The sequence below is a fragment of the Balaenoptera acutorostrata genome, chromosome 2 (genome assembly GCF_949987535.1).
Source record: "Balaenoptera acutorostrata chromosome 2, mBalAcu1.1, whole genome shotgun sequence".
Classification (NCBI taxonomy): Eukaryota; Metazoa; Chordata; class Mammalia; order Artiodactyla; family Balaenopteridae; genus Balaenoptera; species Balaenoptera acutorostrata.
In genome coordinates, this window is record NC_080065.1 from 170,338,078 (window position 1) to 170,365,452 (window position 27,375).

Sequence of the window (27,375 nt, forward strand, 5' to 3'; positions counted from 1 at the left end):
ATAAGGGATAAGAAAGGTAACAACCTCTGTCACTGTGGGGCTTGAGCTCTTTGGGAAGAAGTTCACCTAAATACAAAGAGACACCAAAGATAATATTTGTTTTGATTATTATTCTGTGAAAGAAGTAAGGTAATCTGATAAATTGGGACTAAGTTAGGCTAGTAGGACAATCAAGGAAAAAATATCTTTAAGAGATGAGTGCCAAAGAATAGAAAGGAATCATTTATGGACAATTTTTCTGGAAATAATATTTCCAAAACATGGGAATAGCAAATACAAAGGCCCTGAGGCAAGATGAAGCTTAACTACAATCAAGGAACAAAGAGAAGCTAAAAGCTTAGGTCAGGAGATAACCACACAAATTTACACCAGCTGGTCCCTAACCTGAAGTCTACGTGGATATATTCTTGAGGTGAGTTAGACATATATATCATCCAAAAAACAAAAAAAGTTGACTCCAAAATTACCGTGGAAATTCTGAGTGAGCCTCTTTACAAAGGCACAACCATATTAAAGATCACAGCCATCATTCTCCAAACTCCACTCTGGCCATCACTTGCAGGCATTTAACGGGGGTGTTTGATATCCTCTCTAAAATATTGGGCAGGAAGAACAAACATCCTAGCATGTCTGCACCGTGCACCTAGTGTCTCACAATTGAAAACTAGCTGGAGCTCACCCTGCTGATGGCTTTGCCGGTTTTTTTTTTTTTTTTTACCTTTTATTAAGAGTCCCACCTCTTTTAAGAACTGGGATCTATTTTTTGAGGGAACTCAACTATAGGAAAATTCAACTGACAGAGATCATACTGTACTTGACTTTTCTGTTCTTTGCTACATTTATTTGTTGAGACAAACGTCTGTTCTTAGCCTTTTTGTAATGGCTCTGTTAAATAGAACGGACACACCGTACACTGCACATACTTAAAGAACACAATTTAAGTTCTGAAATATGCATATACCCATGGAACTGCCAACACAATCAAGAAAAGGAACATATCCATCACTTGCAAGTGTTTTTAAGCCTCATTCATAAAGCCCCTTATTTTCCCTCACATTCCACCCCTCCACATCCCCAAGTGACCACTGATATTCTTTCTATCGTTAGAGATGTGTTTGCAGTTTTCTAGAAATTTATATAAATGGATTCACACAGTGAGGACTCTTTTATCTGGCTTCTTTCACTCAATGTAATTATTTTGAGAGTAACTCATATTTTTGTGGGTATCAATAGTTGATCACTTTGTTTTGCTGAGTAGTGTTTCACTGTATGAATATACCACAGTATGTTTACTCATTCGCCTGTTGATGGGTGCTCGAGGTTGTTACAATTCTGTCTATTAAAAATAAACATGCTATGATGATCCACGTACAAGTCTTTGTATGAACATATGCTTTCATTTTTCTTGCATAAATATCTAGGTGCAGAAAGGCTGGATCATACGGTAGGTGTATGTTCAACTTATAAAGAAACAGCCAAACTGTTGACTGAAGTGACTGTACCATGTTCCTTCCCACTAGCAGTGCAAAAGACTTCCAGTTCCTACACTGCCTCACCAATACTTGGTGTGCTTGGACTTTTCTAATTTTAGCCATTCAATAGGTGTGTAGTGGTATCTCCTGGGGCTTTCATTTTCATTTAGATAATAATTTATTACATTGGACAACTTCATGTGCTTATTTGCATCCGTACACCTCCTTGGCAGGATCTCTTTTTAAATATTTTTACCCATATTGTTAATTTTAAAAAATTTTTCTGATGACTGAGTTTTGAGAGTTCTATACGTGTTAGAGACACAAGTCTTTTCAGGTATATAATTTGTAAATATTTTCTTCCAACCTGTGGCTTTTCTTTCATTAATAATGGCTTCCAAAGATGAAACCCAATTTATCACTTTTTTTCGTTTATGGATCTTGTTTTTGGTGTCATCTCTAGGAAATCTTTGCTTAACCCAAGGTCAAAAAGATTTTGTCCAAGTTTTAGAGATTTATGTTTTGACCTACATTTAGCTAATTCTTTATATGATGTGACGTAGGTATCAAAGGTCATACTTTTGCATATGGCTATCTATGCACAATATCCGTGTGCTATATGCTTCCAGCAACATTTGTCAAGAAGACTATCCTTTCTCCTCAAAATTGGCTTTGCAGCTCTGTTGAAAAATCAATTGTCCTTATATGTGTGCATATGTTTCTGGGATCTACATTCTATTTGACTGACGTATTATATCTGACTCTTGGTTATAATACATTCTTTCACTGATGTCTTTTCACTTGCTCATGTAAATAGTCTCCCAGTAATATAGCCTTACCATTTGACTGGACATACCTAGGTATACCTGAAATGCATTTGATAAATCGATGGATCTTGCACCCAAACTAGGGTTACTTTCCAAAAACACTTTTGTAAGTGTAAGAGGTGTAAGAACTATGTATCCTACAGCCTTCCTGCCTCAACCAAGTGTATGTTAACACATCCGCACGAGCTATTTTGCATGTGTATGGGGCTGTAGAGTCTGGGGAGTATGAGAGTGGTATGTGCTGTCTATCCCAAAAGATCATCATACGAGGCAAAGGAAACATTAAGGAAGTAGATAGGAATAGTCAAATGCCAAATGTTAAAATATTTCTCATGCGTTTTTAATATTTACATTGAGATAAATAAGCAAATTATTATAAAATACAATACAAAACTTTAGAGACTATTTCAAAATGCTCTTTTTTGCCAGATGCAACAAGACACTAGGAATAAACAGAGGAATTTTCTGGAACCAGCTTGTCTTTCCTTTTTTTATCACCATCGAGTGATGCGGTTGTATTTTATTCAGTCTATTGTACATGTGGGTGTGAATAAGATGGAACTTGTCTCAAAAAGAGAAATGAGCAAAGAATATATGTTGTCAACTTGTCTAAAACATTTTTTCATGTTCTGACTCATTTTTCTTTGTATTGGCATTTCAAGGGATTTCGGTTTTGTTTTTTTTGTTTGTTTGTTTGTTTTTGGTTTTTTTGTTTTTTTAATTATTTATTTTTATTTATTTATTTATGGCTGTGCTGGGTCCCCGTCTCTGTGCGAGGGCCCTCTCCAGTTGCGGCAAGTGGGGGCCACTCCTCACTGCGGTGTGCGGGCCTCTCACCATCACGGCCTCTCTCGCGGCGGAGCACAGGCTCCAGACGCGCAGGCCCAGCAACTGTGGCTCACAGGCCTAGCCGCTCCGCGGCACGCGGGATCCTCCCAGACCAGGGCCCGAACCCGCGCCCCCCGCATTGGCAGGCAGACTCCCAACCACTGCACCACCAGGGAAACCCGGATTTCGTTTTTTAATTTGACTATTAAAAAACCTTGATAACTTCAGTGAAATCCCATGAAGATAATATCAACAACTGGAATGGAAAATGAAAAGATGATAATAGCAACCAGCACTGTGATATTTCTTGTCAGTGTTCTTTACTATTTAGAATAGTAACAAATGCCATATTCATTTGACTTTTTGAACTTTGGCCTTTACTTTGGTGGAAGAAGTTCCTTTCACTTTGCTTATTATCTGTTTGCAATGAAAAACAGTTCATGACCATACTTTGATATGATCATCTTAGAGTTGTATAGAGGGAGGATAGTTATGCAACTATTTATATATCTATGGGTTTAAGGAACTTTAAAGGCTTGATATTTGAATCCTGTGGAATGTAGCCTCCTTTCCCACAGGGAAATGAACATATACATGTACTTAATGTAGTTTAAAATAAAGCAACACCTGTTCATAGAGGCACCTTCTATTCCAGGCATGTTTAGGTAGAGGGAAGGGGAACAAGAGCTATAAAACATAACTCTTGTCTATAAGGAGTTTACAGTTTAGGGGGGTTGAGGGCACTCAATGACTCAACGGGGATGAGCCTGATGCAGGTGGCTACAAGGTCACCCTTGGATAAACTCTGCTTTAGGAAAGACCAGCCTACTCTTATTCTGGTAAACTCTTCAATGCGGTGTCCAATAAACCTGAATATCAGGCTCAAACGCCACTTGAGAAATGTTTCCAGGGGTGCTAACAGCCAACAAGTTAATATGATTCCTACACACTTGACACAACTCACCAGAGGTCTTGAATTCAGTGAGCATATTGACCTCCTTTAAGAAAGATCACCATTGAAACTTCGAATGCTAAGTTCTAAGAGAATGAAGTAAGTAATAAGTGATATTCAGCTTCAGAGGTGGAAGAGAAAAGAGGTCTCACCTTGAGTAGAACATGTTGTTGGATTCTCCAAAGTGGCAAACAATAAGGAGAACACTAACCAACTAAGACTCTGAATAAGTTGAAAATTAAGATGAAAGCCTAAGATGGAGGTCAAAAGGTCCCCTAGATTGAAGGATACACTTAGGCTGAAAGGGAAACGATTGGAAAAGATGTAGAAAATGCTAACTATTTCACAAAAAATTTATTAGAACTAATAAAACAACTTAGCAAAGTTTGTTTGCAGAATATGAAATCAACATATACGCATCACTTGCATTTCTGCACATTAGCAATGAACAATCCGAAAAAGAAATTAGGAGAACAATTCCATTTACAATAGCATCAAAAAGAATAAAATACTTAGGAATAAGTTTAACCAAAGACATGAAAGACTTGTACACTGAAAACTACAGTGTTACTGAAAGAAATTAAGGAAGACATAAATAAATGGAAAGACATCTCATGTTCATGAACTATTGTTAAAATGTCCATATTACACGAAGCTATCTGCAGATTTAATGCAATGCCTGTCACAATCCCCTATTTTTGCAGAAATAGAAGAAACGGCTCCAAAATTGATATGGAACCACAAAGGACCCTCAATAACCAAAGCAAACTTGAAGACCTCACACTTTCTTTTGAAATGAAGTTTTCTTGTTCCTGTGGGTTAAAAGTCCTAAATGTCCATAAATTATCCTCCTAAATTTACACTTTGGTTCATTCTCAGTGACAGGGCTTTCAGTGCCTGAGTGGCATTGAGGGCTCCTTCAATATCTCTAGCTTGGACTTCTGTCACTGACATGGTGTGGGCATCTCAGAGCCTTGACTCTTTTACCAGTTGGTCAAGTCCCGCATGAACCATGCTCAGAAGGGCCCCACGCCTTGCTTGCTTTCATGCTCTGCTATTGCTGTCTTGAAATTCTTAATGATTTTATCTTTGAACTTACGTTTTGTAAGTAAAATTTATGGGACAATAAAATATACGCATGAGCAGAGGAGACATGTGCAATATGTGTGTCTGCCATCATTCCTGCTGCCCCATTCCCATCTAGTTTTCACCCTGCTTATGGTGTGCTTTCCATGACATGCTTATTTCGTACCCATTTGGAGTCTTACTGAGTTCCACCAGAATTCTGTGCTACTGGTCACATCCAAGACTAAGTGAAGGTGTTAACAGCTCCGGGAGGCCACGCTTTCCATCTGAATCTGAACTTACTTCTAACACAGAAAGAAAGCAGTTGTTTTGTAAGAAACAAGAATGTCCAAGGAATCTTATCATATCCTTTCTTACTCGTGTTACTTCCCAATATTAGCCAAACGCTTCGGCTGAAAAAGAGAAGAGAGAACAACCCATAGAACCCATTTAGGGCTCACCCTAATCCAGTATGATGTCATCTTATCTCGATTCTATCTGAAAAAAGAATTTACTTGGGCACATTCACAGGTTCCAGGTGAACATGAATTTGGGAAGGACACTATGCACCCCAGTGCAAATACTTTCAACAACACTTTTTCTTTGCAGTTTGAACAAGAGGCACTATAGTTTCATTTTGCACTGGAGCCCACACATTATGTCACTTTTTACTGTTAGAGCCCATGTGGGGAAAAGGGGCTTCATGAGACAGCCAAGTGAGTCTGTCAACTGAATTCTAGAATTATCCAGACTTACACACTTTGTTGCAGCAAGTTGGTTCCAGGCAAACCCATGTGAAAGGGGCGTGTCCACAGTGGAGCAGAGAACTTTTGTCTCTCTATCACCAGACTCACTCCCAAGATGAAGGAAAGAAGAGCTTAGCAAAGCATGGCCAGTTATTCTTCCTAACTTTGCCAGTCAAGTAGGTCACCTCACCCAGCCAGTGTCAGTGAATAGAAGAGCAGGGAAGTTAAAAGTTATACTAATCAAATTCCCTTCACATGGAGGTACCATTAGGAACGAGAAGGGAAATTGTCACTAATGCTTCCCTGGTTTTTTCAATCTCTTAACCCACTCAACTATGACTGTAAGCCTGTAATTAACGGAATATCGCTCTCCCTTCAGGAAAAAGAATAGACCTTTATCAGGACAGTCCTGCTCACACTTTTATGGGGCTACTCATTTGAGTGGCCTCCGGGAACTGCTGGTGGACGACTTAGAGTTTCATCCCAGAAGTCTCTGATATGGGTGAGAAATTGCATTAATTTAAATTAACTCCAGGGCTACTCATAACCAATGATCAGAAACAACTTTTTGTTCGACCAGCCATCCACAGCACAGCTAACCACAGAAAGTTGATGAGGTTAAGTGACACACTAAGGTTAAATACATAAAAGCATCCAGTAATACAATTCAGAAATCATAGAAATGTTGCAAATTTGAAAGTACACCATTGCCAGTATCAAATTCTTCACAGAGAAATTAAAAGGGCACATATTAAACGCTCTTATGAATTAAGGTCCCAAAGTATTAAAGCCCAATTTTGAAATCAAGTGTCCTTGTTACTGTGGGTTAAAAATCCAAAGTCCTAAATGTCCATAAACAATCCTCCCAAATGTACATTTGGTTCATTCTCAGTGACAGGGCTTTAACTGCCTGAATGGGACTGAGGGCTCCTTCAGTATCTGTAGCTTGGACTTCTGTCACTGACACGGGTGTGGGTCTCTTAGGGCCTTGGCTGTTTTATCAGTTTATCAAGTCTCTCATGAACCATGCTTTTAAAGAGTCTAAAGAGTTCCTAAGATACAATTTGATTTTACAGCACTATCCCCAAAATTTAAAAACAACCTCAAAAGCAAGCCAATCCCCGACTCCTAGAAGAGTGAAACTAGGCACATTTTTGTTCCCAGAATCCAGTACAGAATTCGACCAAAGAACATAGCAGAAACTCAATGGCATTTGAGAGAAAGATAAAGTCTCTTTCGTTTTAGCCTCACTAGGATGTCCATTAGTCTATGCCATTTATTTGAAATTTCTGACCTGCCAACTTCGAACCAGGAGGAATCTATTAGCCTGACGTTGATTTGTCACTATGAATTTGCCATGTGCAGTGCACAGCCCTGAGCATCTGTCACACGTGGACTCTTGAGTTATCGTTCCTCATTGATGACCTTGTGGTTCACAGTGCAGTACTGAACTGATTATGGCTTCTGTCGAGTGACATTACACCTCCAGTTCTGATGCGTAGATTTGACAGTCCTATGCCGCCATGGCCATTTTCACTGCCTCCTGCTATGGAACTGCATAGACCAAAGGCAGCTGCCTTTAAGAGAACACTTCTTTCTCCAACATAATTGACAAATCCAGTGTCAGCTTGCGTCCACATGTAAAGGGAGTCACTTGAGCCTACGGTAGACCATATGTGTCAATGCCGACAAGTTCTACAAAACAGGGTTTCCTTACAATTGAGTCTTTTTCTCGGTCAAGCCTGCTTGGGAAAAACTGTACCTGAAGAGTAAGGCAAGGTGGACGGCTGCCTGAGACTTTCCTGCCCTGTAAACTCCTGCACACTCTCAAGTCAAGTGCCAGGTAAAGGTCTCTGTATACTAAAGATCCTCCAGGTGGGTGCCTTATTCATTCCGCTCCAGGTATTGCTCAGTCACCTGCAACTCCCTAACACCCCTTTTCTTTATGTCAGACTTTTACTTAAGTGGCTCTAAAGAAACAGCCACTCTCCCACGCCATAAGCTGCAGCCATCAGCCAAAATCAAAGTATCTTACGGCTGGTATAGTGGGTTGGATGGTGGCCCCCAAAAGGATATACCCATGTCCTAATCCTTGACTGTTACCTCGTTTGATAAAAAAAAGGTTTTGCAAAATGTCATTAAGGATCTTGAGATGGGATTTCCATCCTATATTATCTGGATGGGTCCTAAATAGAATGATAATTGTCCTTATTATACAAGAAGGGCAGAGGGACATTTGAGACAGACAAAAGAGAAGATACAGACACAGAAAGGGGGTGATGTGAAGACAGAGACAAAAGCTGAGTGATGTGGCCTCAAGCCAAGGAAGCTGGCCGCCAGCAGAAGCTGAAAGAGGCAGGGATAGAATCTCCCCTAGAGCATCTGTAGGGAGAGCAGCCTTGCTGACGCCTTGATGTCACACTTCCGGCCTCTACAACTGTGAGATAGTAAATTTCTATTGTGTTAAGCCTCCAAGTTTATTAGTCTCCCAGCAAGCACGGAGGACACTTTTACAGCATGCATTAAACCTTTTCTAGGCTTCAGCAGTTTACTGCACAAACCTAAATATTTTCAAACAGTCAAAGGTCTCAACTTCCCACCATACATTAAAGACCAAGGCACTAGACTACCTTCCTTGGCAGTACCAAAATATTTTCCACATGGACATTTTCCTCTCCAAAATGCCTGCTCCTTTCTTTTTATTTCTCAGTGTTCCCAGGTAATGCGCCAAATGTTAGGGTCTTTTCATTACCTTCCAGCAAGTACAATGCCTTAATTCCATTTGGTTTGGAATAAATTAGGAAATAAGAGAAAAGAGAAAAGATGGAGGGCCGAATATTCCTGTTACTGTTGATAACCTTGGCTTGAGAATCCAGTTTGAACGCAATGATCACATAACAGAACCCCAGAATTGGGCAGATTTACTAACTCGTAATACACAGAATGAGAGAAACAGAAGACACTCACTCACACTCTCAAGGGAGAGAACAGAATTAGTCAAGGCAAGCATGCTCACTTAATTCTTTTCAAGCTTTCTATATAAGTCACTTGATCACCCTGGGGCAGAGTCAGTAAAGAAGCAGGGTTGAAATGACCCTAAGAGCTCTCTTGACGGGACTGAGACACCAGGAGCAGGAAAGGAACATTCCCTCACTCCCCACCACCACCACCCCCAGCAGTAAAAAATGATCATCCACATTAACAATGTAAAAGAAATCAGAAACTACGCTAACTCTGATTCACTCTTAGTATACCAACAGCTAATCAGGAGCCTTGTGCAAAAGCATGTTGACTAGTTGCTAATAAAACTCTTTAGAAGCAGACCCCTCCACATGCCTCAAAGGGAAGATGCAGACCTGTATGCTTCAGGATTTTCTCACCAAAACCCCACACAATTTCTTTACTATTCCAGCCAAGTATGGCCTAGCCCTACCCTCATACCTGTTTTTCTTGGTTTAGCAATAAAGAAACATACATGGAAATAAAGAAGAGCTATCAGGTAGAAAGATATAAAATAGTGGGGAAAATATTATAAGTAGAGTCAAGTAGCACCACCATTTACTAGAAGTGAACTTTCAGCACCAACATTAATATTTTTTCCTGTTATATCTGTAAAGTGATAATAAGTAATATGCACATAACAACTTTTAATTTATTCAAATCTCATTTTTATAACTAACTACTTCACAACAAGTAACATGCTAAGGCAGCATCAATAGATGAAAAAAGGTAGTCCTTGGCCCCAAGGAATGTTGCCCAGGAGAACACAGAGATATGTAAAAAATACAGTCACAATACAGTGTAGCGAGTGCAACAATCAGGCATGCAGAAGTGCAAGGGTAGCAAAAAGGAGCGTGTGATCACAACACTAAAAAGAAGAGTGCACAAAAGACATAATATGTAAATTGAGTTTTGAAAAATGAAGTGGGTTTCCCAGGTGCCCCATAGGGAGAAAGGAATTCTTGGAGGAGGGAAAAGCATAAATGAAGACAGTGAATTGTTCATATAATCCAGAAGTGAAGTAGGCAATGGCAGGAGAAATGATTGGACACAGGCGTCATGAATACTTACATGTCTGCGTTTTAGCAAGTCCATTCTAAAGGAAACTTTGAGGATCAACTCGGGGGTTGGGGGCCGCGGGGGGACAGAACTAGTCATTCCTGCAAGAAACACTGTACAGTTGTGCAAAACACTGGAACCAGTTTCTACCAACCCACCAAAAAAAACGACTTCAAAGGCAACGTGGTTATCACAGGAAGGGCTTGTTTTTGTGTTTGTTTTCAGTTCATTAGGCCTCACTTAAAATTCTGATTCCACAATGCACTTGCGTTGGGATCTTGAACAACACTCATAACCTCTGCAAGTTTCAGTATAGTAAGTTTATGTGATTACCTTCATCTGTAATATCCCTGTGTTGCAATCTTAATTAATTAAGATTAATTCATCTTAATCTTAATCTCAAGTTCAGGTCAAAGACTTGTTCCTCTGTGACTTCTCCTCTGAACTGATTCAAAAGCCTTCTCTCCTGTCCTCATTTGGCTTCTCTTCTCTTATGGAATCTCATAAGAACTTCTACGACCTCTTTGGTTTTTTGTTGTTGTCATTGTCTGTTTGTTTTTTAATTGAAGTATAGTTGATTTACAATGTCGTGTCAGTTTCAGGTGTAGAGCACAGTGATTCCGTTTTCAGATTCTTTTCCCTTAGAAGTTATCGCAAAATATTGAGTAGAGTTCCCTGTGCCATAGAGGAGATCCTCGTTGTATCTATTCTATGCCTTCTTTGAATGACCGTAGCACTTGTTGTCTGTATCATTTTTATGTCTGTTGTGGTTTTGTGACTGAACAGGAAAATTTTCTATTTGTTCATGTCCTGGCCCTTCCTTTAAAATGTGTTCATTTATCTATTTCATATTTATTGACTACATCTTAGACACCGTGTTAGCTGCTTGTTCTAGATGTTAGTAAAATATAGACCTTCCTGCTCAAAGGGTCACAGTATTTGTGGGAAAACAAAAAAATGAACAACCTATGTCTCAAATAGCTTTGTACTTCCCGAAGAGAACTCACCTCGTAGGTACAATAAATATATGTATTATACATAAATGTATAAATAGTTAATGGCATTAAAAACTTGAGATAACTGCTTTTCTATTCTGAGGAAATGATGATTATATTTCACCAGGAGCTCAATACCACTCTGAGAATGAGGGCTTAACCCCCATCCTGACTCACTGCATCGCTTTCTTACATGAAAATAGACAAGTCTCTACATACTCTCTACAAAAAGGCTTATCTGGCATGAATTTCAGATAGCAAGAAGAAAAATTCAAGAGGTTCAGAGAAGCATCCAGAAGCTCAGATGATTGTCTGGCACTAATACAACTTGCTTGACAGGAAAATAGAGCCGTAAATCTCACAAAATTAGATGATCTTTTAAGGATTTCAAAACCTCCTGCTATTAATTGGAAATCCTAGAAGAACAGCTTCTTTTAAACTATGCTGATAATATGCTTTACAGCTTAATATTCAGAAGCCTATGTTGTGGCTAAGTGAGCGTCAGGAAAGAAGGAAACTTGTGGTTTAGCTCCATTTACTCCGGAACCTCTGGTCAAAACATCTGCTTCTGTGCTCAGCCATCTTATCATCTGTACAATGGAGGCAACTCTAAGAAAACATAGTTACAGAGATGTTGCACAGCTTCGTGTGTCATTGTCGTCATTTGTTTCAGAAAACCAATCACATCTAAGCTACGACTGAAAGAGTGCAATGTTATTTGGGGTCATCTAGTGCAGCTCCGTCAAAGTAAAGAGAAGGAAAGGGGCCTAGAATAACTATAATTTTCCCAAGAGGACACAATTATTTTATGGTAAATCTGGGTCAAGAACCCTGATCTCTTTGATGCCATTCCATTGTTCTTTCGTTGGGTTCTGAACAACCCAGAGAAAGAAAGAAAAATAAAATTCCTATGTGCTGTTTCACTGGTACAGGACGTGGCAAGATTGGAATTGGAGAACTACATATTAACAGGTATCTGGGAAATTCTTCAAACTAATTGAGATATATACCAGGTACATAAAAAACAGTATGTGTTCTCAAGATGATTCTGTGGAATGAACAGAACAGAACAGAAACAATCAAATAATAACACAAAACATTTTTATAGATTTTTAAACCTTACAAAGCATTTTCATGTTCATTATCTAATTTAATCCTCAAATCAACTCCATGAGACAGTTATTATTTTCCCATTAGAAATGACCACATATTAAATCCTTAGTGATTGCTCAGGAAAAGCTGAAATCTTGAGTGTTACATCTATTAATGCCAGGGTTGGGTTTTTTCCCATGGGAACACTGGATGCTAAAATCAACAGGAATTTTCAGCGCAAGATGGCAGACTAGGAAACATTTACTTTCTGTTCCTCCTGAAACCGTATTTAAATAAAACTGTAGAAATACCAAAATTAAGCAACCAATAAAAGCCAAGACATTGTGGAAGTCATCAACCACAGAAAGATTTCAACACATTTTGAGAAGGCAAACAATGAAATGGAGGAGCCACGAATAAAATAATTAAGAAAAGACTACCTTAAGTAGGGTCTGCACAAAGCCAGTCAGCTTTTGCTGAGCTCTGGTTATAGTCAAGGGCAGAGGAAAGAAGAGGGGCTGAAAACAAGGAGACAAACATCATTTTAGGAACAAAAGTTCATTTAATGAGCTCCAGGGAACACTCAGCCTGCTGCCATACTAACTCATGCATTACAATGGATTGTTGGTAAGCAAGACAAGAAAACAGGGAACAAACAAAACAAACAAAAATCAAGACATCGTTTCTTACAGAACTCTTCTCAAATGAGATCAAGGAATTATGGTTCAATGGCACAGCTGTAAATCATTTCCGCTCCTGGAGAGGTTAGAAAGGGCTTATAATATTTACCCCTTTTTTTCAGACAGAATTTAGGTCTGAGCAAAACCTTTTGTGTCCTCAAACCTCAAAGTTTATTGGGGATGGAAGTCCAAATTAGCTGTCACATATCATAAAACGAATCTCATGGGCAGAGGGTCAAACTAATTTTGCAATATATGAATTATGCCCAGTGTTATTTTCAATAGATTTTAAACTAAAATATATAAATAAATGTTTACTCATCTATATGACTCTGGGTTCTGAAACTTCTACATGTCACATGCGTGATACAGAACACACAATGTCAGCCCCAGGAGAGAGAAAACACTCCAATGAAGCAAGCCAAAGAAACAAGTTTCAAACAAGGTAAAGTCATGTGTAGACCAGGATTTTTCAATTCTTTCCTGTCATGCTGAAGCTTCCAGCTCCTGAATAACAACACGTTTCCCTTGCCCTAGACACCCAAGAGTATGTCTCCTCTCTTGGGCATAAGAATCGCTAGAGTTACATATGTGTAGTAAACAGTGGACCCAGCTGCCATACTCACAATGACCAAATTGTGTTGATCGTACTTTAAACCAATACCTCACTCCACGATGAAGCTGCAATAAATGATATATTTGCTTTCCAGACACGAATGAGATGCCTTACTGGATATACTCCAGGAAGGCCAGAGAAACTGGAATAATTTACTGGTGAATTTCTTTCCGGATAGCCCATGATTTGTCTAGAATATAAGCTTTACATATCTGGATCCTTCACACTAGACCAAAGGGAAAATCTGGGCTGCAAGCCTCAGTTAGAAATGTGGGACGCTGCTATGCTGACAGCTGGTGCTCCCTGACCTGTATCTTCTGAGACTAGAACCCCGTGTGGTGGATGAGCAATTCATGCGTTGAACAAAAGAAGACCTCCTACAGGGCAGTGTACGTGTTCCTCACACGTATGGCACTTAGGGCTAAGTACCATAAGGGCCACAAGAAAAAAAAAACAAAAGTAACACATGAAGCATATATGATAAGAAGGCGCCACAGTCCAGAGCACGAGCTCTGGAATCACACAGCCTTGCTTCGAATCCCGGCTAAGCCACTACCATCTGTACACCCTGAAGAGCAGTCGAAGGTTTAAATGTTGTTTTACCAAATTTTGAAAAGGAAGTGAAAAAAGAACCTATCTGCCAGGAAGGGACATCGTGGGGTGCAGCACCCAGTCGGGTCAGGGCTCTGCATCCCCTGCTCAGAAACCTTCGCCACCTGGCTCATGGTGATGCTGGCAGCTGAGCAGCCCTGGAGAAGGTGCTCCCGTCATCAGGCCTCGCAGAGAAGCTGGGGAGGTCCCTGGAGGAGGCGGGCCACAGCCTGGCAAGCTCTGGGTGCCTCCTGCACTCAGCTCTGAACAGGCTCCGGCCCCTGGGCCCCTTGGGGGGCAAGGGCTGGCCGATACATACGCAGGGCTGAGGGGCCTGCAGAGCCGGTGCCCAGGCAGGGCGAGCTCTGCAGGAGAAGGCTTCCAGAGTCCCCAACAGTCTCCGCATGGTGGCCCATCCGGTGCCAAACACCTGCCACCCACAGCGAGAAGTCCCAGCCACTAGAAAGTCCAGAAGGGGTCGGGCTCTGGGGCCCCGCCCTTTGCCCTTGGGCGGGGGTTTCTCCACGGGCTGGGCTTGCATGCGACCCCCGCCCCACACCCTGCCCCGCCCACCCTTTCTCTGTGACGAGTACAATGGACATGTCACAAGCGCCAGGCTGAGCCATCCAGTGTCCAGTGCGTGCTAGACCTTGAGAGGAGGTGAAACGAAGGAGAAGCTCTCCCAGTTTCACACTCTGTTCTCGGATCGCTTGGCGCACAACCGGTCCTACATGGGCAATTTACTGTGTAAATTTCGTACCTGGCTCCGCCACCGCCGCCGGCCCCACCGGCCCCGCCGCCCGCCCCGCCGTGGGGCCCCGGTGGGCTGTCACCCGCTGGTTTTGCCCTCCTGGGAGGCTGCCACATCTGACCGGGACCACCCTGCTGCTCCAGCGCCGGCCTTCTGCCCTGAGCAGGGAGTCAACGTCAGGAAGCCGCTACCATCCAGTCACCTCCCACTGAGGACACGGGGGCTGGGGAAAACAGGGGCACAATGGAAAATGACAGCCCCGGAAGGAGGTGAGAAGAGGGAGGTGAAGGCCCCATCCCATGCCGTGCTGTCCTCTGCCCCAACCGCATGCTGTTCCCTGCTGCTGAAGAAGCCAACAAAAAAAGTGCTGGGTGAAGACCACCGGCCCAAATCACCAGGCTCACCGACGTCTGGGAAGGAGCTGCAGCGTGAAGAGTCTTCACGCATCCCAACAAGAAGCTCCTCTTCCCTGCTATCTACCAGCAGTAGGCCCTGGAAGCGGAAGATTCCCCTGCCGCTTTTTCTGCCGCTGCCAAGGCTGAGGTCGCCCCCGTCGGGGAACGAGGCACTGACGTGGGATCGAGGTGAGCTGCCCCCTCCTCCTAAGCTTCCGTGCTTAGCTGCTGCCAAACACCCAGGCACCTTGGAGAAGAACATTCAGTGTCGCTGGAAAAAGATCCCCAAGAATGGAAGGAAGGTCCAGCCACCGTCCCATGAAAAAGAACCCCCAACACCCATCTGTGTAGATCCTACCCCTCCTTTATACTCACCTACCCCTCTTCCAGCCCCTACCATCCATCCCCCTATTGTAACTGGGCAGCCCAGGACTTCTGTGGCAATCCCTTCCACCAGCATGGTCACGGCATCTGGAAGTTTCACCTTGCAGCCTAGCGTCTACATGGACACTGCTGCCCCTTCCCAATCTGTCATTTTCCATTCGGCCCCTGTTTTCCCCAGCCCCCCACTTACAGCTTCGGCCGGCATTGGTGCTTCAGCAGGCAGCACCTCTGACACTGTACCTATGAACACCACACCTCCTTCCCAGGCTGTCATTTTCCATTCGGCTCCTGCTTTCCCCAGTTCCCCATTTACGGCTTCGGCCAGCATCGGTGCTTCAGCAGGCAGCACCTCTGAAACTGTACCTATGGACACCACACCTCCTTCCCAGGCTGTCATTTTCCACTCGTCTCCTGCTTTCCCCAGCCCCCCATTTACGACTTCGGCCGTCACCGGTGCTTCAGCAGGCAGCAGCTCTGACACTGTACCTATGGACACCACACCTCCTTCTCAGGCTGTCATTTTCCATTCGGCTCCTGTTTTCCCCAGCCCCCCAGTTACGGCTTCGGCCGTCACCAATGCTTCAGCAGGCAGCAGCTCTGGCACTGGACCTATGGACACCACACCTCCTTCCCAGGCTGTCATTTTCCATTCGGCTCCTGTTTTCCCCAGCCCCCCAGTTACGGCTTCGGCCGTCACCAATGCTTCAGCAGGCAGCAGCTCTGGCACTGTACCTATGGACACCACACCTCCTTCCCAGGCTGTCATTTTCCATTCGGCTCCTGTTTTCCCCAGCCCCCCAGTTACGGCTTCGGCCGTCACCAATGCTTCAGCAGGCAGCAGCTCTGGCACTGTACCTATGGACACCACACCTCCTTCGCAGGCTGTCATTTTCCAGTCTGCCCCTGTCTCCAGGCAGAACCAATAGGCATTTCACAGGGCTGTTCCTAGTTCTGGGAACAAACCTCCCAGTAGTAGCAATGCCTCAGCCCATGACTCGACTCATTTACCTGCAACGCCGGCCAACAGATAGACCAACACTTCAAGCTTCCTTGGACCTAGGTCTCCCGTCTCAGGCCACATTGGGGGCCAACGATGGGCAGAGGCCTAACGATAATTTTCTATTGGGAAACCCAGCAGCCTCAGCACAAGATAAAGTCCTAGTCGCCCCTGCAGCCTAGCCACCGCGAGTCAGCATCATGCCGGCAGCTTCGCCAGCTTCCCTATTCGCCACCACCAGCAACACGCAGCCGGCCTTTGGCGACAACCCAGGCATTCTCCCCAGGGCTGTGTCCATTGCTACTGGCTTCGGACTTGCCACCAGGATGCCCAGTACTGGGGACAGTAGCTTGCTCTTTGCCAACACCACACCGGGCCCACTGTTCATGGGACCTGCAGCCCCTACGGCCGGTGGGAGCCTTGGGGTCGGTGTGTCAGCCCCAGGCCTCACTCACTCACAGGCTTCCAGACCACTTAACTTCGGGGCAGGACTAAGTGGGGCACCCCGCACCGCTTCTGTTCCTACTTCGGGCCAGACAACCTGCCATCTACCTGACCACGGCAAGGCTGCTGCACTAGGAGGGGCAGGCACCATCCCAGCATTTGGGAACATACCTGATTCCACCTTAAATCCAAATACCTGGGGCCCACCTGGGCTGAATACAGGTGGTACGGTGATGGCAGGGGACAACACCATCCCCACGATGGGAGGCCCTAGAGTTTCCACTTTCCGTCACTGCACACAGGGCCCATCTGGACGTAGAAAATCTACATTTCAAAGTTCCATCACCAAGGAGAAGAAATCTGTGTCAAGAGACATGTCACTTTCCACCTTCTAACAGAGCACACCACATCTGTTGCAGTTGCAAGTGTGGTTATCACCCGTGGGTTTCAACACACTTCTAGTTCTACCTTATTTCCAAGCACAAGGGGCCCACCTGCCCACAATCTAGGTGGTGGTCGTCTAGGAGGGAACAACATCATGCCCATGATTGGAGGACCTGCTATTCCCGCTTACAACTGGGACCCACCTGGCCAACACACAGGTGGTGCGGATGGAGGGCACAACATCTCACCGGTGCTGGGAGGCCCTATGTCAATAACTGCCATCAGACTTGGAACCCATCTGTGCAGAGAACCGGGGGGGGGGGCATGGGGGACAGCACCACACCTGCTGTGACTGGATACACTTCTGGTGCCACATTCATACAAAGCACCTGAGGCACCCCCTGGTCAAAACCCAGGTGGTACCATGGGGGATAGCAGCATCCATACTTAGAGAGGAAGCTCCACTCTCAGTAAGAACACTGGGGTCCCCGAATCAGGACACCCCTCTGACTTAGACGAGCCAGCATTGTGTTTGCAGGCCCCTGGTCAGGGCAGCTGTGCCTGTGCTCATAGGAGTCTGGCAGCCTCATAACCTGCCCAGGGCTTCATAGGAGCCACCAGCGAATTCCTTTCTTCTATGAAGAAACTCAACAAATGAAGAGCAGATCTTATTCTGCAAACTGTGTGTCACCATGAATGGACCTTGCCTCACTGGAAAGTGGCTCAGCCCCTTGAAGTGAAACTTCACCTCCTCTCTTCCTACAGCAAGCCGGAGGACCACACCTCAGGGGTGTGCAAGTGTGTGTGTGCCTGTGTTTGTGTGTGCGTGCGTGTGTGTGTGTGTGTGTGTGCTGGAGGGTGAGGAGCATATGAGCCCACTTCAGCACTACACCAGACTTGAGAAGCTCCAGTTAGGAGAATGGAAGACAGCTGCCTGTATCATCCTCTGTGCCATCCCTGGCTTGACTGTTAACTTGGCGGACCCAAGTTTTCCCTAGACTTGGAACTGGCAGGATGCCCACTGCTGTTTTCAGATGCTTCCTCTCCCCCTATGCATTTGCCTCAATGGGCCTTTCTCTTTCCCAGCTTTATGTACATATATATATATATGTCAATAAAACCTTGTTCGTATTAATCTACTTCTGTTTATGTGTCTTTACTCACTGACTCAGCTGTAGAGGAAGAACTGACATATGTGAGTGGTGATGTGGGAGCCAGACTTAAGACACCAAAATTTTGTGTCCCAGTGACTGGGATGTGGAATTAGGCACACATTATGGCTGCATGTGCTGACTCCTGAAATCTGTTTTCAGTGTAACGAGTGACAATCAGGAGGAACTAAGGTCCAGAGGAGGGAGAGTTGGGGTGACACCCTGACTGATTAAGTGTGCTGATGTGTCCAGTCCCTGCCGACCCCTGGAGCAGTGCATTGAGTGGGCCGCACGTATCTCAGACGAATGTTTTTCTCAGACTGATGAAGAGAAGCGACAGGACTTGCCTGTGGTGATGGCAGTTTTTGACAGAAATACCTGCAGCATCCCCAAATCCCAAATCTCTTTCATTGGCTATTTCATCACAGACATGTTTGCTGCTTGGGACGCCTTTGTAGACCTGCCTGAGTTAACCCAGCATCTTGACAACAATTTTAGATACTGGAAGGGACGGGACGAAATGAGGCTGCGGGCCTCCGCCCGCCTCTGGAACAGTGGGCGACACTGCCTGGGGCCCTGACGCGGTGTCCCTCCAGTCACTTGGGATTCCCGAGGGCGGTCAGAGTTCCTTGGTCCTTTCGTCCCCCGGTCTGCAGAGCCTGTCAGAGCACACAGGGACGTCGGCAACCTTCTGTAGCCACCATCTGATGCCACTGCCATAAAGTGAGACTTAGTCCACTCAAGGTACCTGGGCCTGCTGCGGGGGCTCTTCAGAAAGTCACGTGAGAACCACGCTTTGCATTCACGTCCGTTAAAACATGAGCTCGGGACTGCCCTCGCAAAGGACGGAGATGGATTTCCTGCCAGTGACAGAGAGTGTCTTGTTACAATTTCTCTCAGTTATGTTCAGCACTTAAGAACAGCTAATGGCAATCGGATCTTTTTTCACATCATACAAGGTGCAATCACTCACTTTGGAACACTACTGAAAGTGACTTCTCTTTTAAAATTGAACAGAAAATGCAGACAAAGAAATTTTGAAGTTGATTATTAATATCAATTATTACAATGTTTTATTTATTTTATTAGAAGTTCAATATTTTCTATGAATTTAAAAATACTTCAAAGCCAAAGCCAACTTTAAATACCATGACCAAATTTACATGATTCATATTCATTAAATATGTATTACTTCGTGTACAGACTTATTTTCATAATGCAAATTTAAAATATAAAATGACACATTTTTACTGCAAAAAACAAAAACCACACTGGAGGCTAGATAATCCCTGATGTGTGATAAGGAACCACACTTTATGATTGAACTTTTCGAAAATGTTGAAATGTCTTTTGGGGCATCTTTTTATTCAACTGAGACTTAGGCCAGTCATCTTCATACATTCCCACTACACCCAGAGAGGATGGATTTGGCATCCAGGTTCATGTGTCTGGAGAAACAAAGGAAGAGTTCATACCTGCTCTGCAATTATTGAAAATTTAAGTTGACCTCAAACGTACCATGCTGCTTCAAATAGCAGAAAAGATCCTCTTTAATAACTGGCTTGGCTCTGAGCTAACCCACTAAAATATCAAATCACGAGAGTTCTAATTGTGCCCAGTTCTGGCTGACCCTAGAGCTCTGCTGGGCCTCCACTAGGTTTAATAACGGCAAGATTCCTGAGTCTGTGCAGCCTATCTTCCAGTTGGAGGGGAGAACAGAAACCCATGTACATTATCTGGTAGGTTCGCCAGGAATAAATGTTATGGAGATTAAGCAGTATATGGTGAGGTGAGATTGTGGGCAGAGAGGAGCAAGGCTTTCAACTTAAACGGTAAACAGGATAAGTCTTCCTGGGAAGGTGGAATTTGAACAGTCTAGAGGGAGGCAGATGAGTCAGACGTCTGAGGGAAAAGCATTCCAGATCATGGGAATAACCTCTGCAAGGCCCAGAGGAAGGATGCCAGTGTCCTCAGGGAAGAATTAGTAAATAATGTGGCTGGAATAGAGTCAGCAAGTAGGAGGGAGGGAAGGAGGAAGGGAGGACAGAGAAGATGTGTGTGGAATTCCCTGCATCACCATTTCCTGATTGAGTGATCACAAACAGTTAATTCAACCTTCAAGTGTTTCAGTGAACTCAGTGCTTTTCCTATGGCCTATTGACCTCTCAAGAGTTTTGGAAGGATAAAATAATGTAGGGAAGTGACTTATAAGCCATTGTTACTGTTCTATACATAAGGATAGATGGGTAGACAGGTAGATATAGATAGATACATAGATAGATAGATACATAGATGGAGAGATGATAGATAGATAGATGATAGATAGAGTGATAGAGATAGATAGACAGACAGACAGATAGATACATAGATAGAGATAGATAAACAGAGAGATAGATAGGTAGAGATAGACAGATAGGGAGATAGAGAGACAGAGAGAGAGAGAGATAGATAGGGAGATAGATAGAGAAGAGAGAGAGAGAGAGATAGATAGATAGATAGAGATAGAGAGATAGATAGATAGATAGAGAGACAGATACACAGATAGAGATAGACAGACAGGTAGATAGATAGACAGAGAGATAGATAAACAGATAGATAGATGGATAGATAGATAGACAGATGGATAGATAGACAGATAGAGATAGATACATAGATAGATAGATAGACAGACAGACAGACAGATCGATAGATAGATAATAGAGTTAAGGACTGAATTTCTGTAAAATCATAATTTTAAATAATAGTTTCATTGAGATATAATTTACTTCCATATTATTTAAAGTGTACAATTTAATGTGTTATGCATCTACCACCACAATCAACTGTAAAACTTTCATCCACCACCCCCCCCAAAATAATCTACTATAAGTCACTCACTCCCCCACTTCTCCAAACCCTAGGCAGCCACTAATATACTTTGTCTCTACAGATTTGCCTAGTCTGGACATTGCATACAAGTGGAATCATACAATTACTTAGCATGTTTTCAAGGTTCATCTATGTTGTAGTATGTATCAGTACTTGATTTCTTTTTATGGCTGAATAATATTCCATGGTGTGGATATTACTGTGTTTCATTGATCATTCACAGTAAATGGTCATTTGGGTTATTTCCACTTTGGGGCTCTTATGAATAATGCTGCTGTGGCTGGATTTACGTGCAAGTTTTGTATGCAGGTCTACATTTGTTTTTTAAATTAATAGACTATTTTGGAGCTGTTTCTGGTTTACAGAAAAATTAAGCAGAAAGGACAGAGTTCTCATACTTCCTTACCTCTCAACCCAGTTTCCCCTATTATTAACATCTTACATTAGCATAATATATTTGTTATAGTTAATGAACCAATATTGATACATTATTACTAACTAATGTCCATGCTTTACTTTACACTTCACTCTTTGTTTTGTACATTGTATGATTTTTGACAAATGTGCAATAACCTGTATCCACCATTACAGAACCATACACAGGAGTTTCTCTGCCTTTACAATTCCGGGCTTCACCCATCCTTTTCTCCCTCCCCACAACCTCTGGCAGCCACTGATCTTTTGATTGTCTCCACACTTTTGCCTTTTCCTAAATTTCATATAGCTGCAATCATATAATATGCATGTAGCCTTTGCAGATTGGCTTTTTTTTCACTTAGCAATATGCATTTAAGCTTCTTCCATGTCTTTCCATGGCTTCAGAGCCTTTTCTTTTTATTGCTGAATGCTATTCCTTTGTACAGAGATACAATAGTTTGTTTATGCATTCACCTATTGAAAAACATCTTGGTTGATTTCAAGTTTTGGCAATTATGAAAGAAACTGTTATAAACATCCATGTGCAGGTTTTCATGTGGACATAACTTTTCTGTTCCTATGGGTAAATACCAAAGAGCATGATTACTAGATCACTGTATGGTAAAAGTATGTTTAGTTTTGTAGGAAACTGCCAAGTATCCTGCTAGCAACAAATGAGAATTCCAGTTGTTCTGCATCCCCAACAACTTTGGTATTTCAGTATTTGGATTTTAGCCATTTGAATAGGTGTGTAGTGGTATCTCATTATTGTTCTAATTTAAAATTCCCTGATGACATGGAATGTGTAGCATCTTTTCATACGCTTATTTGCCATGTGTCTATTTTCTTTGTTTGATCATAGTTGTTTTGTTATTTTTTAACCAACGCCTGGTAACTCTTGTCCTCCTGTGTCTATTTATATTGTCTTCTTTCTTTCTTTCTTGTTCTTTTTTTTTTTTTTTTTTTTTTTTGAGCTTTTGATCATTTAGTCTTTTTCCTGGTATGTCCAATTTTTTTTTTTTTTTTTTAAAGTCGAAGCCTAGTGCTTTTTTTTTTTTAAGTTGTTTTTTTTTTAATTTAATTAATTAATTTATTTATTTTTGGCTGTGTTGGGTCTTCGTTTCTGTGAGGGCTTTCTCTAGTTGCGGCAAGCGGGGGCCACTCTTCATCGCGGTGCGCGGGCCTCTCACTATCGTGGCCTTTCTTGTTGCAGAGCACAGGCTCCAGACGCGCAGGCTCAGTAGTTGTGGCTCACGGGCCTAGTTGCTCCGCGGCATGTGGGATCTTCCCAGACCAGGGCTCGAACCCGTGCCCCCTGCATTAGCAGGCAGATTCTCAACCACTGTGCCACCTGGGAAGCCCCCCCCAATTATTTTTTATATTAAAATTGGGCTTAACTTATTTTAGGAAACTATAAAGATACCTCCACATTCTGGATGTTGTTATCGTTCTCTTGAAAAGATTTCCTTTTGCCCATGGCAGACAGTTACTGTAGGGACTGGAAACCTTAGTCCATTCTCAGTTTGAGCTCATTCAAAGCTGTTTTTCAGTCTGTGTGAAGGTTGCTCTCTTTCTGTCTTGTCCTTCCTCTATGGGTGTTGCCCTTTGGGATTACCATATAAGCGTTTGGATTCTCCCTATTCCCAACTACCCATGTATTTGTTAGGCTTTAAATGTAATGGTTTCCGCAGCCCTGTGAGACTAAAGATACACTTAGCTTGTCATTCCATTAGTTGTTGCCTTTAGCTTGAGCTTTTGCCGTTTGGCTTCTGTGGTTAGAGTCTTTTGAACTCCTTGGCTTTTCAGCTCCTAGGCTGTAAGATTTGAATCAGCAAATGCCCCAAGGAGAAAAGCTGCACCAAATGTCAAGCTTGCGTCTGTGTTTCCCTTCTCTCCAGAACTTGGCCCACATGTCTTGGTGTCTCTCTAACATTCAGATGCCAGCAAACAGATGTTTTCTTACTTTATCCAGCTTTTCTAAAATGTCTTTAGACTTCACCTGATCTTATGTTATTATTCAACTATCATCTCAATTACCCCAAGAAGAAAATCTACAATTTCATGTTTAATTTTCTTATTTTCTATATTACCTCAGTTTCTGTAGAGACCTTTTACCTGACTGTTCAGTCTAGTTCCTGTGTTACCAGATAAAGTGGAGGCTAAGAATATTGGGGGGAAACCACTGATGAATGATAGGTCTCGTTCGTTTTGTTTTTCCTCTCCTTATTTACTCCGGCAGCCTACATTTGCCTTTCCTCATTTGACCCAGTTGCCCAAATAAGGAACCCACTCTGGCAAAGACCTGACTTTACTCTCATAAATGTCTGCATGTTAGGATTAGCTAGATGATGAACACCATTCCAAAGCTCTTGGTGCGAGACTTTTGCAGACTTTTGTTATCCCTTTAGTTTGCCTCTTGCCATCACTGCTCAGATTGTGGAGGTTTTCTAAGATTCTGTAGATCAAACCTCTCTACCTGCATACCAGATGAGCCCTTCTCTCTTTCCTGAGCTCACTTGCGGGAGGTTAGCCCTTGGTTTTTCTTTTTCCCCATCCAATCATAATTGTTCATGAATTCCAAAAAGCCTTCAAAGTACCTGTCATCCCTTTCTCTCCTCTCTTTTTTATCAACACTGTGAAATGTTAAGCATATATTTGCATACCTCTTTCTTACTTACAATGGAATACTGGAAGGCGCGATCATGCAGTGTGAGCCCCACCAAACTAGGACTCATACAACACTCTCCCCCAGGCCTAAACTTGTGACATCCACTGGTTTTCTTATAATATCTTATATGTATCTCAATTCGTAATGATTTAGTTAATTCCTGAGTTATGTGACAATAAGAAATCAGTCAAATTAGCACTACAGAAGTGCAGCTTAGACCTAGGGACCAGAACCAAGGACCACAAAAACCGATAAGTTTCACTTGTACTTCGTGTTTAACAAGTGCTGAGGGTGAATGGGAAGTGAGGGAAAAGGAGTTTAACTTCATATCACAGAAACTTGCACTAAAATGAAGAGGAAAATGACCCAGTTCCTGGTTCAAGTCACTATAATCTGCTTCAATAAATAATAACAGCACATAAGAAAAACAAACACTATATGATAGGAACAATGGATAATTAATTACCAGATCAGGGAGGACAGATGACACTTGCTATGGGATTTCATTAAAGAAGGATTCCAAAAAGCACTGGCTTCTTCTGAGAAGACTTCTTAGAACAGGCAGCATTTAAACTGAGTCTTGAGCAAGTATATAGAGGGTGGGGAACAGGCCTTCCGGGCAGGGCACAGGCACAGTGTCAGCAATGGCGCAAAGGGCTTATGGAATAGGGAGCAAAACTGGCTGAACACAGGAGTGCTACGTGTTGGGGAATATGGGGGAAAGGCTGACTGAGGTTGGTTAAATGAAACATCATTAGACGGAAGAGAAAGTAGGTGGAAAGACAGACGGAAGACTGTGGAAAGCCTCTGAAGATGGAGGTCAGCATAATAATATTAAGAAATCAGTGGTACTTTGACACTGTATGAATGTCTAGGTTTAAAAAATCAAGAAAACACAATAAAAGAATAAACTACTGATATAATGATATGTAACCAAAGGCCAGATACCAAAGAATACACACTGTGTGATTCCCTGTATGTCATATATGGTGAAAGAGGTCAGCTTGGGTGTTGCCCTGGGGGAGTATGGAACAGAAAGAAGTAACAGAGAACCTTGTAGGGTGTTACAAATATTTTATAATACCTTGACCTGGTGTTGGATACATGGGTGCATAGAGATGTAAAAATTCAGTTATTAGCAATGCAACTGGTGTTTATGGTTTGTATGCAATACATTAAAAAAAAACTCTAGTAGGTTAATTAGGCTGTCAGTTGTATGAAGTAAATTTTGGTCAAGGAATAGCCAAGGTAGTAATGCAGTAATAAGTTATACATGTGCTCACTGTGCTCTAGAACGTCACGACTGGAATACAAGAAATATGTGTAAGAAAAAAGACAAATGTTCAATATTGATGGTTGGATGAGCTGAATAAATTAGATCACTCTACTTTCAATTTAAGAACTTGGCCAGTGTTTGGATACTTTTGAACAAAGAAAAAAAGGAAATACAATTGTTATTGAGCATATGCTATGTATCAATCCCTGACTTATATTTTGACACACATAAACGTGGGAAATATTGCACCTTGTAACTGAGACAATGAAGATGAGCGAGGTGGCTGGTTTTGACACTAGAGGCTGAGAAAACAATCAGCTCATAATCGTAAGAAGGTTGAAGTCGGAGGAAAACAATCAAGAGGAAATACTGGTAAGTGCCAGGAGCTTCTGGAAACTACATAAGAGATGAAGACCGCAGAATTGTTGAGCTTTCTAAGAGGCCCAATGACTCAGGTAAAAACAGAAGGCTTAAAACTGAAACCTGGGGATATATGTATACATACAGCTGATACACTTTGTTATACAGCAGAAACTAACACAACACTGTAAAGCAATTATACTCCAATAAAGATGTAAAAAAAAAAAAAAATCCTGCAAAGTAACAATTGTTAGGACAAACAGTAAAGAATTATAAGAAAAATAATCACATGCCTGTCCCCACACAGAAATATCTTAAGCTCCATCTCAGCATTTCTCCGATTGGCATTTCACAAAATACAGTCCCATCAGCTGAATATAGGTTTCTCAAGTAACTGTAAGACTGAATTTAAAAAATGAAATCAATTCCTTCCTCCAAAACTTTTCAGAGTATGTAATGTAACAAAGTGAAACTTGAATTTCATGTCGGGATGTAGAGTACGGCTCTTCCCAAATGCTTCTGTCTTGTAACTACATCAACATCATCTAAAACCAGTGTTCTGCAGGACAGACATTGTGAAACGCTGCTCTCATCATGTAAGATATCAGGTCCTTCTCAAAATTCATTCTTCCTTCTGCCCTTTCTCATGTTGTCCCTGCCACCTGATGGGTCTCTCCTAAGCTCCACCTGCCAAAACCCTACCCATTTTTAGGATCCAAGAGATAATAAAGGCTTACATTACTAAAAAGCAGAGAAAGAAATCCCTTCCCAGGGATCTACATTTCCTTCCTAGGGAAAAGAAAAATTGTAAAGTATACCACAGTGACCTTAAGTCTATGAATGTAACTATGTTGTGTTACTTTGAGTTCTATAAAAGTCAATGTGCTACAATATATATGGATATGAATATTTGATCTCTTACATGTAAATCTTGCTGATGACTTTCATCATGAGCGAGGTTAATGATTCAGGAGCCACGCTATTTGGCTCAACCCTTATAACCAGGGAATGTTAAAATTGGAAAGGTCCCTAGATATTAGCAAATCTATCCACCTCATATTCTAAGTAAGGAAACTGAGACGTTCATAGATTGGATGTTTATATTAACAAAGGATAAGGATAGAAGATATTGGCAGATATATCTTTTAGAGTAAGAATTTAGAGATTTTTGTAGAATACTAAGACACTATGTCCACTGATACTGAGACAATGTGTTTTTTTGTTTGTTTGTTTTATTAATTAATTTATTTATTTTTGGCTGCGTAGGGTCTTCGTTTCTGTGCGAGGGCTTTCTTTAGTGTGGCACGCGGGGACCACTCTTCATCGCGGTGCGCGGGCCTCTCACTATCGCGGCCTC

The 27,375-nt window shown here is 42.4% G+C and overlaps 1 long non-coding RNA gene across 1 annotated transcript in view; it reads right to left on the reverse strand.

The window, feature by feature from the left end:
- Positions 1 to 4,418: 4,418 nt before the first annotated feature.
- LOC130707110 (uncharacterized) overlaps positions 4,419 to 27,375 on the reverse strand; it is a 37,529-nt gene continuing 14,572 nt past the window's right edge. The window contains exons 3-4 of the long non-coding RNA XR_009007116.1: positions 18,651 to 19,289; positions 4,419 to 15,316 (exon numbers count right to left, since the gene is read on the reverse strand). This is a non-coding gene — a long non-coding RNA (uncharacterized LOC130707110). The remainder of the gene's footprint in view (positions 15,317 to 18,650; positions 19,290 to 27,375) is intronic.